The sequence below is a fragment of the Choristoneura fumiferana genome, chromosome 25 (genome assembly GCF_025370935.1).
Source record: "Choristoneura fumiferana chromosome 25, NRCan_CFum_1, whole genome shotgun sequence".
Classification (NCBI taxonomy): Eukaryota; Metazoa; Arthropoda; class Insecta; order Lepidoptera; family Tortricidae; genus Choristoneura; species Choristoneura fumiferana.
In genome coordinates this window covers 12,381,711-12,396,087 of record NC_133496.1, presented here as the reverse complement: position 1 = coordinate 12,396,087, position 14,377 = coordinate 12,381,711, and positions in this window count along the sequence as shown.

The window sequence follows — 14,377 nt, the reverse complement described above, 5'->3', positions numbered from 1 at the left end:
TTGTAGTTGTTCAAAATTATTTAAACACTCTCTTATCACCTTGTCAGCAGAGACGTGTGTGATCATTGTGAGCGCCGTCACCTCTCATCCACTTCTGCTGTTGACTGTACTACTGCTGATATGATAATGATGATGTACCTGCGATAAACGTGACCTCTATTGACTGCATTAGAAAATAAAGTAACTCCTCCCCCCCCTCTCCACCCCCCTCCCCTTTAGGCCGGCAACGCACCCGCAGTTCTAATAATGCTGTAGGTGTCCATGGGTGGCGGTGATCGCTTACCATCAGGTGACCCACATGCTCGTTTGCCAGCTATTTGATAAAAAAAAACTGATCACCATTTAAAAATCATCATAATAAAATAACAAATCAGAAATGTTTGACTGATTTTCCTTATTTCTACTGAAGCATACAAGGTGCCATTTCATTACATTTCCCACGCTTTGTTTGTTTTTATCTTATCAGTAAGTTATCAGTAGATAACAAGACGCTGATTTGCTGATAACGATGACAGGTCAAGCAATCCAGCGGCATGATGGATGATTGTTACGAAATCATTGCTAGCTAATGGTCAAGGAATAATCTTGTTGTTTTGAAAGACATGTTGTTTAGTTTGGTGTGATGCAATTTAGTACTATACGGTTCTATTCCTAGTGTTCACGAAATATTTAGTTTATTTAAAATCCGATAGATGTCACTGGGATCAAATTAGATGGCGCTATCGTTTAGTTGCCTCAGATCCTATAAAAGGAAGAAGTTGTTTTATTATACTTTGCTAAACTAAACTGTATGGCGTTTCAGTTCATGAACCCTATAGTGGACCTCTTCTTTTTGGATTTTTACGGGCATTGTACACCTAGACCAGGTTGGTTTCACCAGGTACCTACCACTTTGCAGCTATTGCTTTAGCCTATTTATGTGTATATCTAAATATCCAAAAAAATATTTCATATAATTACAAATAATACAAAAAGAACTTTGTCAATTGTATTTTGTTAATTTTCTTTTGTGCAGTAAAGAGTTTACATACATACATAATACAATAGATCAAACATAAAGTAAACTATTTACTTACATACCTAAAACTATCGTTTTTTTTATTCGACTGGATGGCAAACGAGCAAGTTGGTCTCCTGATGGTAAGAGATCACCACCGCCCATAAACATCTGCAACACCAGGGGTATTGCAGATGCGTTGCCAACCTAGAGGCCTAAGATGGGATACCTAAATATCCTAAACTTAAAATACTTTCATTAAATAAAATAAAAATAAAACCTAAAACTAAAACAAATACCTACATGTACCTATGCAAATTTATTAGAAAGACCGAAATGTAGTATGCAAAAACGCAGTTTTTTTATTAAAACTTTATTGATCCTGAAACAAAACGCGGTTATCAGCACTCCTAGTTTAAAAAGCAGCTCGCAGTAATGTTCCATGTTATGCTAGCTTAAAATAGATACGTACATAACTATATATTTTCAAGCCTAACAACAAAAATGTATCATAAATAGGCATGCTGAACTGAAGGGTCCCAAAAGTAAGAATGCACTGTATTATTGTATTATTATTGGTTTGCTACGATGGAACATCATCAATCTTAACACTATCACCTTGCGCCCCAGTGATGCCTCTTCACCCGTAGATTCTAAGGTTTTGTTGGAGGTTTCCGAGGAGGACGTTACTAATATCATTAAAAGCCTTCGGGGCGACTGTGGGGCGGGTTGGGATGGAATTCCACCCAAACTAATAAAATGTACATGCTCTACTCTCTCTCCAATTATAACCTACATCTGTAACCTTTCCATATCAATGGGGACATTTCCTAATTCATTAAAAAAAGCTATAGTTCATCCAATATACAAAAGTGGAGCAAGAGACAATGTCACTAATTTTCGACCGATTTCTATTCTTCCAATACTCTCTAAAATTTTAGAAACAATTTTGAATCGAGCGCTAACTGGGTTTTTAGATGCCAATAATATAATTTCAGATTGTCAGTTCGGTTTCAGAAAGAATAGGTCCACTGAGGATGCCGTAGGCGCTTTGGTTAAACATGTTACAGCCGAGGTTGATTGTAAGAGAAAGTGCCTAGGAATATTCCTCGACCTTTCTAAAGCTTTCGACACCGTGTCAATCCCATTATTATTAAATAAGCTCGAAAACATTGGAATTAGGGGTCACGTATTAGCAATATTTAGGGACTATTTGTCAAATCGGTCACAAAGTACTAAAATTGATACATATATAAGTGATCAAGTATTTCTAACACATGGAGTACCACAAGGCAGTATCCTGGGGCCGACTCTATTTAATATTTATATTAACGAGCTTACCACGAGCTTTGCGGTGAAGGAAAACATCGTGAGGAAACCTGCACAAACCTGCGAAGCAATTCAATGGTGCGTGTGAAGTTCCCAATCCGCACTGGGCCCGCGTGGGAACTATGGCCCAAGCCCTCTTGTTCTGAGAGGAAGCCTCTGCCCAGCAGTGGGACGTATATAGGCTGGGATGGATGGATGGATTAACGAGCTTTGCAAAAAATCATTAAAACACTGTCGTATCTTCGGTTATGCTGATGATACAGCTCTTGTCATATCAGGCTCAAACTGGTCTGATACTATTAAACATGCTGAATATTCTCTTAAACTGATTATGAAATGGTTGGTTGATAACCTACTTACTTTGAATATAGATAAAACAAAGTTTGTGGCATTCTCATCCCGACCGTCTGCGCAGCCGCCGGTGGACCTTATAGCTCTTAAAGCCCATACCTGCTCCTTTGAGGACTGTATTTGTAACTGTTTTCACATAAGGAGAACTGATAATATAAAATACTTAGGTGTCATATTAGATAAGTGTCTCAGTTGGTATGACCATCTTCAGCAGGTCGCTGGTCGGTTGCGTAAGCTAATTTTTATCTTTAAACGTCTTCGTAACTCAGCAGACTCCCATATATTAAGCACCGTGTACACTTCCCTCTGCGAATCGTTACTAATTTACTGTATTCCTATCTGGGGAGGTTCCTGTAAATCGAAATTTATCAATATTGAAAGAGCGCAGAGGGCAGTGCTTAAGGTAATGTACCGAAAACCGTTTAGGTATCCCACTAGAGATCTGTATGTTGAGGCAGACGTGCTGACGGTTCGGCAACTGTATATTCTAAGAACTGTCATGCGGCAGCAAGACATGCTCCCCCTTCGTCTGCCGTCTCCTCCAAGAAGAAGACGGAAACCTGTTTTAGAAACCGTACGCTGCAAAACGTCATTTGCAAGAAGACAGCTCGCTGCTACAGGTTGTAGATTATATAATAAAATTAATAAAGAGTTCCTTATAGATAAATTAAATAAATTTGAATGTAAACAGAAACTTAAGTGCTGGCTTAAAAAACTAGACTATGAAAAAACAGAAAACATGTTATTGCTGTGATAATCTTTTTGGGTTACTTACATATTATTATTTTTTATTCACTACAATGATTAGACTTAAGTATATTTAACTTGTGTATGTTAGTCAGCTACACACTAGCACACAAACACACATTGTTATGTATAATTCTTGCAACTAGATCTTATTATAGTTAAGATCTCAGATTTGTAAGTGCATGCGTGGTTTATTATCTAATAAATTATTATTACTATAATACAATCTAAATAAGCGTATCGTTAGCTTGTTGTAGGTGCGGTATAACGACATCTATGGATAACTTAACAAATCAAATAATTTTAGAAAACATGAATGAATTGGTATTTAAACTATGACACAACATTAAGTTTATTTTAAATAACATAACAAACATTTTAAAACATTAAACAACTCCAAAATTACATACAAAATATGGTGACACTAGCCCCATCTGTTATTTGATAGTTGAACTAATACTTTGATATGAAAGAAATATTATTTTAAAATGTAGGTTTTAGACAATAATTGTTGAGACGTGAACAATAGGATTATTCTACATTTTATTAATGTATTTGTGCATAGTTAGTAAGTGTAGATTTATTAAAATCTTATTTTTACGCTTTTCTCGTAAACATCATGTCTCGATTACTGCATTCTTTGTTACGGGGGCGAAAGTTATATCTATGTCCCTGTATATCTTTGAGCAGACAATTTATCTTTAAAAGACATCACAAAAACTTTGATTTTGATAGTTATCGCGTATCGTGTTCCAAGTTTGTTGCTGTCTCAACATACCGGTACCCTGAAATAAATACCAAAGTCGTCCTTATTTAGTGGTTTGTTAAATTCCTTTGCGAACATTATTTTTATTCGCTTTTATGCCGCAATCTCGTTAGTAATGTCAAGTATTTATTGAGATAAATCGTAGGACATTGTTAAGGATGAAAGGAAATTTCGTTTTAAGATCTTACGTAGGTATTTATAAAACAAAGAGGTTCAAAGAATAACTATATTTGGGGCGGCCTATTTTAGAATTTTCCGCTCTAGAAATTTTACACCTGAAATGATATTGAGCTTAACTTAAAATCAAACTATTGGATATCCGACATAAAAGTCTGGCCAAGTGTCGGTCCGCTCACTGCGGGGCGCAAATTTAAAAGTAAGGTACTTAATAATAAGTTAGTATTTCATAAGGTTTCTTTGGAAAATAAAATTGATTTCTAAGGATTTAAATTTTGGACTTTTTCCTTTTTTATTGTGCTGTATACTGGTATCCAATCATTTGTCAAAAAACGTTTCAACATAATATTCATTCAACAAACAACGTTTCGCAAACGTTTGTTTCATTTATTCATTACAAGTTGAAACCTCCACGTCATATCACAACTTTTGTCATCAAATATATACTTTATTCTTTGTGTTACCCTGAAAGTATTGATATTTAAATATTTATAACTCGAATCTTTGTAAGTACTCTTTCTACAGAGTGATTCGGGCGGGAGACGTGAGAAGAACTTACCGTACCGGATTCAGTTAGTGAATTAATAATATATCGTACTATTTTTTGCTGCAAACAATAGTAGATTGTTCAACAAGGGACTAAAATAAGTCATTATGGTTGTTTAGTCACTACGAATGCGAGGAAATAAAACGACGTTCTATACAAAATTACATTATTACTTTTTTACAACGCACGCTCAATACGAGTAATGGACATATGTACTAAATTCAAATAGAAATAAAATTTGTTCCGCGGTGTTTTTAGTCTTTTTTTTTTGTAAAATGACGCTTGAAATTCTTGCATATTTAGCCAACAGATTCAAACTTGAAGACTATTATAAAACTAATTGGACTATCCATAATAAAATGAATTCAACCTTTATATAACGAGATGGACGGATGACCTGGTCGGATGACGGAGTCGCGGGTTCACGGTGGATGCAAGCCGCTTCCAACCGAGGCAACTGGAGGTCTATGGGGGAGGCCTATGTCCAACAGTGGACGTCCTATGGCTGATATGATGATGATGATGATCCTTAATATAATTAAATAGATTCTTATCGTAAAATCATTAATCGTGTTTCATGACGATAAATCTTTTTATTTTTATTTTTTTGCAGAGACACAGTCACTAATAATGGCGATAATCCTCCATTCACATACACTGTAATTGGTTGTTTAGAGGTTTCCAAAGTAAATAAAAAATACTTTAGTCCTAGGGACTAATAAGGACCTTTAGTCCCGATATGCAAAGATTAAAGTAATATTTTAAGAGCATAAGAAGTGAAAAAAGTGTTAATTATTACTAAGTGCATGGTCGCTATGCCATTAAAAGTGTGGAGATCTTACTCACTCACTTGTGAACGATCCATTATCAATTACTGAGGGTTTAGGGTTGGTTCTGTTCATGGCCGAATCGCCTGTATACCTACCTACATGCTACCATGTCGTATTCGTGTCGTCACAGTGTGTGTTTAGGTAATAACCTAACCAACAAAAAGTACCCCCGACTTCGTCACTTCAAAGTTCATTATCTCAAAACTTTTGATGAAACATATCTAAGAACCATCGCCAGAAAACCTGATTTCAAATAAAAAACCGCATTAAAATTTGCCCACCTTTAAGAGCTACGGTGCGTGCCACAAACAGACACACATAGCGGTCAAACTTATAACACTCCTGTTTTTGCGTGGGGGGTTAAAAAACTAAAGTAAATGACAACATATTGTATCTTGGTATCTATAGTGCATATGCAGCTGTAATTTTGCGAATTTGGAACGACAATTTGTTTATATGGACACGTTACTACTACATACAGCAGGTCATTTACTTAAGTTTTTTAAGTTTTTAAGTGTTTAGATTTAAATGGGTCCCACTGAAATACAGCGTTGCAGCTTGCCGCAACATTATCATTATGTTATTCGTTTTTTTTTGCATTTGTTCTTTCCCTAATGTATTTTTCTGTGTATCGAATATGTGTATGTTTTTCTCTCTTTCTCTGTCGCTCTCTCCAGGGCCGTCTTTCATCTATTAGAGGCCCTGGCACAACATGCTGCATTCGGTATCTAAACCTGATTTTCAGGTGAGAGTGGTAGTAGCTATTTGTTATCTTTTGGTAATGGAGTAGAGACTCCAACCAATGCACGGCACGTGCCCAGTGTGCCCCGTGGGAAAGAGAAGTCTGTCTTTCTCAGTGAAATTATAAATTTAGGTTTCACAAAAAAAATGTTTTGGCCTCTTAGTTCCGTCTAGGTACATGCTTCTTTTATAGTCTAGACATGTCTTAAGCAGGGGCTGAGAATAGCCCTTTTGAAGTAATATTCCATCATCTAAATGTTACCTACTTATTTTATTACCAAAGGAAGGGAAAGGAAGGGAGAAAGGGTTCTATAACTCACTGAGCCCAGTCGATCTCGTGGTCATTCAATACCAATCAGGCACATCAATCATTTCGGGCCGACTAGGTTGGAATCTCACTCAAAAACAGTTTACGTCATGTTAGAAATTTTCTGAGTTTTAGTCGCCTGGACTGCCCCATGACAAAGCACTAGGTGGACATCACTGGACAAAACAAGTGATGATCTTTATCCAGTGTTGCATTTGATTTTAAAGAAATTATTTGAATTAATTTGATGTAATTAATTTTAGTTTGAATTAATTTAATTAATGTAATGTAATTTGATTTAATTTTGATTTTCAAATTTATTTAATTAAGTTATACTTATTGATGTAAAATATGGGTTTCCAAATTCCATTTTTGCTATTTGACCACGGAACCCTAAAAATAAGATTACTGATAGCTATTGGATCGAGAAAAATACCGAAATAAAACACCTTTTATTTTATATTGTTTCTTTTTAATTTTTATAGGTGGCCATAGTAATAAACACTCAGTAAAAAGTCTTATTTCATTTCAATGGATAAAGTCTACTCGTGAATAGAGATTTTAGACTCGTACACGTACAGAAAGACATAGAAAAATATAAGAAAGTGTTTTTTTTAGCTGGAGATAGAACCACGCAATCTTTTAGTCGTTCAGTACCAATCACGCACATCAATCATTTCGGACCAGCTAGTACAGAGTCTTGTTGAATTAAAGTTTACTTCACAATACTAATAAAAATAATTATGTAAATAATCAGCTTAAAAGCGCAAATTTAGAAAACTTTAAGTAATTAAGTTTAACTAAATATGATAAGTCGGACCGATAAGTATTATATTAAATTTTGCACAGAGATCAAACAACCATGCAATATGAGAGAATTTCTGGAACTTCAATTCAACTGTCATATTCAGTACTCAATAATTTAAAATATTTACCTATAACCCGCGCAATTTTGACGTCTTTAAGTTTTAACTTAAAATTAATATAAAATTCGGGCTATGGTGTCATGCAATGATAAATAATCTTTTTCAGTTTTTTAAGTACTTAAAGTTTAAAATATTTTTGTATGTGAATAAAAAGGAATGGCAAGGCGCTAGTTATTTCACTGAGTTGTAATGATGCTGAGGGGCTGCTAAGCTGTGATGATGAGAGGTTTTCGAGGACGAAACATCGATCTATTTAGCTTGGTCTTAACTCTCAGAAAAAGCTTGGTATCGAGATTTAGCCTGAGCGAAGCTCGGTCGCCTTAGTATCTTTTTTTTTATTCGACTGGATGACAAACGAGCAAGTGGGTCTCCTGATAGTAAGAGATCACCACCGCCCATAAACATCTGCAGCACCAGGGGTATTGCTAATGCGTTGCCAACCTAGATAGAGGCCTAAGATGAGATACCTCAAGTGCTAGTAATTTCGCAAGCACTACTGCTTCACGGCAGGATTAGCGAGCAAGATGGTGGTAGCAATCCGGGCGGACCTTGCACAAGGTCCTACTACCTGCAAAACATCTACTAATAATTAGCAATTAATAAAGCAATTTTTGTGGTAATTAAGTATGCTTTGTAATTTAAAAACAATAAATAATTGTTATTAATAAACCCATTAAAAAATGTGATATCATAATATTTGCAGCTGGACTCTAGTCTATGTCAGATTGTGACCGCTGTTGTGGGGGAGTGTGCGAAGAAATAGGATTAATTATCTTATTTCTACGATCATTAAGATCGTACAAATGACGAGTAATTTATAAGGAAATCGCACAGAGAATCACACTGAGGACGGTTTAGATAAGACGTGCACTGTTGGACATAGACCTCCAGGTCATCTGTCCATCTCGTTGGTGGACGTCCTACGCTGCGCTTGCCGAGCTGCACTCTCCATTCGAGAATTTTTCGCCCCAATGAGCTATATGGCCAGCTCATTGCCACTTCAACGAGCTAAATCGCTTGGCTATGTCCACAGATATAGATTACACTAGATTACGCAAATGCATCTACTTCGCGTGTCCGAACCCCGACCAAACGTCGGGGTTGGCCCCATACAAAGACTGACCGCTAACTAACTAATCATAACCGTGACTGACTCGAGCCCCACGGCGCGGGCGGGCGGCGCATTTGAATCGATTATACGCGGACATCGGGGAATTCACATTGCTAATTCGCTCTTGAGACGTCACAGTAGATATAAAAAGTGACACGGTTGGTTTTCATACAGATTGAGGTGTTTGCGTTATCTAGTGTAATCATATCTGTGGCTATGTCTGTCTATTTCTGATTTGACCCCATAGAGAACCCGAGCAACGTGAAGAACCATGTCTCGGATCCTTATGTCCTCACTGGCAACACACAATGATTGAAGACATCATAAATATAAGGCTGAGCGTTAGATACATAAATAAATTAGCCGATCTGGTAGTCTAGACTTTTATTGTATTGTATTGTCTCCCATATTCCACTAATATTATAAATGCGAAAGTTTGTAAGTTTGTTTGTTTGTTACTTCATCACGTCTAAACTACTGAACCGATTTGGATGAAATTTGGTATACAGATAATTTGAGGCCTGAGGAAGGACATAGGATAGTTTTATCCCGTAAAGTTACATAGTTCCCGCGAGTAATTATAGTGATAACCGAATTCTACGCGGGCAGAGTCTCGGGTAACGACTAGTTGTGTTATAAAACTCTTTATTGCCAGAAACAAAACAAAATTATATTTTTTGTTAAGATTTCAATTTCTACAATTTACCTGCCCCGTAAACGACTCTACAAAATACCTAACTAACTGCCAACTTTCGCTACAAGTTTTAAGGCCTCCGCTAGCCAGAGAGACCATTTAGCTCCCAAACACCCAAGTTGGTCCCCGGGGTCTAGGTCTAGCCGCCAACCCCCATCGCTCCAAACTACGTGACGACAGTTTTAGGCTGAAAATTTGAGAAAATATGCCTCTTTCGCAGTTGTAAGAGTAAATTCTATACCATAGGATTATTCATAAGACTTTATTTTAATCTTTTAATTATTATTCGTAGTGTACGTAGTGTAGGGCGTCCTGAGGCACGGTGGACGGATGACCTTAAGAGGGTCGCTGGCGGCGGATGGATGCGAGGGGCTGAAGACAGTGTTGTGTTGCGCCATGGAAGAGACCTATGTCCAGCAGTGGACTGCTGTAGACTGATGATGATGATGATTACACTTATTCGCGAATAATTTAGCAACCAATAAATCATTGGACTCCACTGTGGCAGATATTAATGCTGGTGTCTACGTACGAAAATCCAGTAAAACTCCAAATCTTTGTACTTACCGTAACTCTCTAACCACATGGACCCTGCCAGAGTGCTCGGACCGCAGCGATCCATCGTGTAACCATCGCGACGGAACCCGCAATTTATTAGGGGTCGGCGTTAAAAATAGCCGCGTGACGGCTTGACGCGTCGGGAAGGATTGACTTGTCATCCGATGAGTGTGTACAGCGCGGATTAATGTGATGAGGTAGAGGTTAAGTTAAAGGTAATGTTTTAGACAATTCACACCAATTGACCTAGTCCCAAAGTAAGCTTAGCAAAGCTTGTGTAATGGGTACTAAGCAACGGATAAATATAATTATATAGATATAGATACATACTTAAATACTTTTACTTTCAGTCGTTACTTGATTTCGTATGGCTTTTCAAACATGACGTTAAAGTGATAAGGTGCAAAGTGATCACTTATTTATGACGTTGACTGTCTCTACTATGTACCTATGTACGGTCAAATCTTGCAAGTTAAATTTGACGCGCTTCCAGTACGAATTTCGAAAAACTCACGAGGCTAGAGCCCGGGTTTGAAAGAAAGAAAATATTTTTTTTTCACAACACAAGACAACAATATTAAATATTATTAGTATTTATTAGGTGTAATAAACAACACAAAGTATGTGTCATTGCGGTTTGAACCTTTGACCCTTTTCGCTTCGGCTTTTTTTTGAGAAATTAATCATTTGGAGAAAAATATTTTCGGCGAAAATTAGACAACCGTTTGTTTGTTCATTTGTTCGTTTAAAATAATCAACCATGCTTTTGCACATTTAGTACTCGCCTGAGAAGAAATTCAATGGTGTGTGTGAAGTACCCAATCCGCACCGGGCCCGCGTGGGAACTACAGCCCCAGTCCGTTCATTCTGAGAGGAGGCCTGTGCCCAGCAGTGGGATGTGTATAGGCTGGGACGATGATGATGAAGTACCTACAGTGTTTTCTGTAAAACAGCTGCTTCTTATGAAATCCCTAAGGTTCCTTAATTTTGCTTATAAGCGCATATTAATCTCGAGAAACCATAAAACTGGCGTAATATTTTAAACAGGATTGTCTACTTAAAATACTCGAGAAAATGGCGTCTTTTGCAAGCAATTTAATACGTAATTTAAGTTTGAAACAAGGTACACCACGGGGTGCAATTTATGAAAGTGGAATTAGAATAAAATCGATGTTTCTTTCTTCGTAATTCCACCTATTTTAATGAAAAGCTGAAGGTCTTGGGTTCGAGCCCGGGGTCACACTTCTGAGTTTATCACAAATTAAAATTACATTTGAAATTGACCATGAGCTTTGCAGTGAAGGAAAACATCGCGAGGAAACCTGCACACACCTGCGAAGAAATTAAATGGTGTGTGACTCCAATTGCTTCGGTTGGCAGCGGCCTGCATCCACCGTGAACCCGCGTCTTTAACCAGGTCATCCGTCCATCTCGTTGGTGGACGTCCTACGCTGCGCTTGACAATCCGCAAGATAAAATAAATAATAAATAGATAAATATCATGGGACACTTCACACCAATTGACCTAGTCCCAAACTAAGCAAAGCTTGTACTTGGATACTAGGTAACAGATAAACATAATTATTATAGATATAGATACATACTTAAATACATATTAAATACCCAAGACCCGAGAACAAACAATCGTATTATTCATACAAATATCTGCCCCGGCCGGGAATCGAACCGGAACCTCAAGCTTCGTAATCAGGTTCTCTAACCTCTTGGCCATCCAGTCACAGATATGCAAGATGGATAGAATGCATATTAAATGAAAAATTTAATAAAATACTACTTACAATAAATAATTGATGTCTAATGGTCATCAACGAATTTTTGGACAACGGGTGACACTTCCCCGACCCGAATAACACCGACATGGAAATACCGGCCCTGTTTTTTGTGTACACGCCCATAGAAACTGACAGGAGCTTCCTGTTATTATATCCGGGCCGGGAAGGAGTGTCACCCTGGACAACCACACCCTAAAAATAGATACGTAATGAAAATGGACAAATAACCTGATCATTCTTGAATTCCGCTTTCTTTTTCGTCTAAAATGATTTGAAAACAACCTTTGCCAATTATTAAGTTAACGACACCTACGCAATTATTCCCAGACATCAAAGTCAGGCAAGCATATAAGTACACGTGGTTTTGCTAGTTTGTATAACTTCTGGTCTGGAATTGAAATTCGGTGGTTTAACTAAATCCCCATTGCAATTCGCGTAAAATTACATCATTGTCTTAATTTACGGCGTATGAAGAATACCGGGCTAAATTTCATGTATCTATAGTCAACGGCCGTTATGAATTATGAAATAAATCCTGACACATTGCAAAACTATGAGTTTCTGAATATAAACAATATGAATCATAGACAAAAATGCAATGCTTCTAGTCTTGTTATTGGACAGAGTAGCAGTATAACATTATTTTTCATATAGTTACTATTAACTTTATGGGCGCCTATAGTCCCGATAACGGCGCGATTTTCAAGAGCGAACTTGCCGCGAATTTAACAACGACTCTAACCGCAATGGTTCGCGGTATTTTCACAGTTCTCTAACCTCTTGGCCATCCAGTCACAGATATGCAAGAGGATAGAATGCTATTAAATGAAAAATTTATAAAATACTACTTACAATAAATAATTGATGTCTAATGGTCATCAACGAATTTTGGGACAACGGGTGACACTTTGCCGGCCCGAATAACACCGCCATGGAAATACCGGCCTTGTTTTTTGTGTACCGCCCATAGAAACTGACAGGGCTTTTTGGTTTATATCCGGGCCGGGAAGGAGTGTCACCCTGGGAACCACACCCTAAAAATAGTACGTAATGAAAATGGACAATAACTGATCATCTTGAATCCGCTTTCTTTTCGTCTAAAATGATTGAACCTTTGCCCTAATCTTTATATATAAAATGATAATAATGACACCTTCGCATTTTCCGTCAAAGATTGAAAACAACCTTACAATTATTATTAACTTAACGCTCAGCATTATCCAGACATCAAAGTCAGGCAAGCATATAAGTGAACGTGGTTTTGCTCGTTTGTACAACGTCTGGTCTGGAATTGAAATTCGGTGTTTAACTAATTCTTGCAATTCCATAAAATTACATCATTTACGGCGTATGAAGAATACCCGGGCAAATTTCATGTATCTATAGTCAATGGCCGTTATGAATTATGAAATAAATCCTGACGCATTGCAAAATATGAAGTTTCTGAATATAAACAATATGAATCATAGACAAAAATGCAATGCTTACTTGTTGCGTGCGACAGAGTAGCAAGTATAGCATTTTTTTTCAATGGTTGATATTAACAATAATCAGGAACTTCATAGTTGTGCAATGGGTCAGTGCCCTTAGTGTAAGTTTTCGGTTACAAAATACGTCTCGATCGCGTTTGCGTTAAAATCTCAATTTGTATGGAAACACGAATATCGCAAACGATCCGCTAGATGCGCTGTTCGTGTTTCCTTATAAATTGAGATTTTAACGCGAACGCGATCGAGACGTATTTTGTAACCGAAAACTTACACAGGATTGACTTCTTAGCGGCCGGGCACTATGGACCTAGTGGTTAGGTTATCGGTCCTGTGAAAATTTGATAATTTCTTACTTCTTTCTATTGTAAAGATTTAATGGCAAAGATCACTCTGACGCGATAAAGCCGTCTATTGCATATCTAAGTTGAAATTTTTTTCATACAAATACAAATACAAATACAAATATTTTTTATTAATTTTATTAATTAATATCATTGTTATTGACGTCATTGTATTGTATTGTAGGCATAGTAATAATGTATGTAATAATAAGTATAGGTACACAAACGTTAGCTTTTGTAATCTAAGTAGGATTGTTCACAATTGTACTTTACTAAAAAATTTATAAAGTAATTCCATATATGGAATTATTGTATATATAAAATACAGGCGTTTAACTACCCACGCAAAGCTAAAGGCCAAAAAGGGGTCAAAAAGTGTTGATCTGGGCAAAATTACGCAAACTGGGCAAACCTACGCACCTGCTGTAACGTAAAGTTGCAACAAGTGGGCTTATATTTGCTTGCATGAATAATTTATTTGTCAAAATAAAGGTAAATAACTATACCTATGTACAGATCCAAAAATACAGTAAGCAATTATTACTAAAATAATTAATTTAATTTGTTTTGTTGAGAATTTTTAGGTTACATTTTAAACATAAGGACTTTGGTTTTACATTTCGGTTATGGATGTTTTTTAGAGTTCCGTATCGGGAAGGAGACAAACCACGG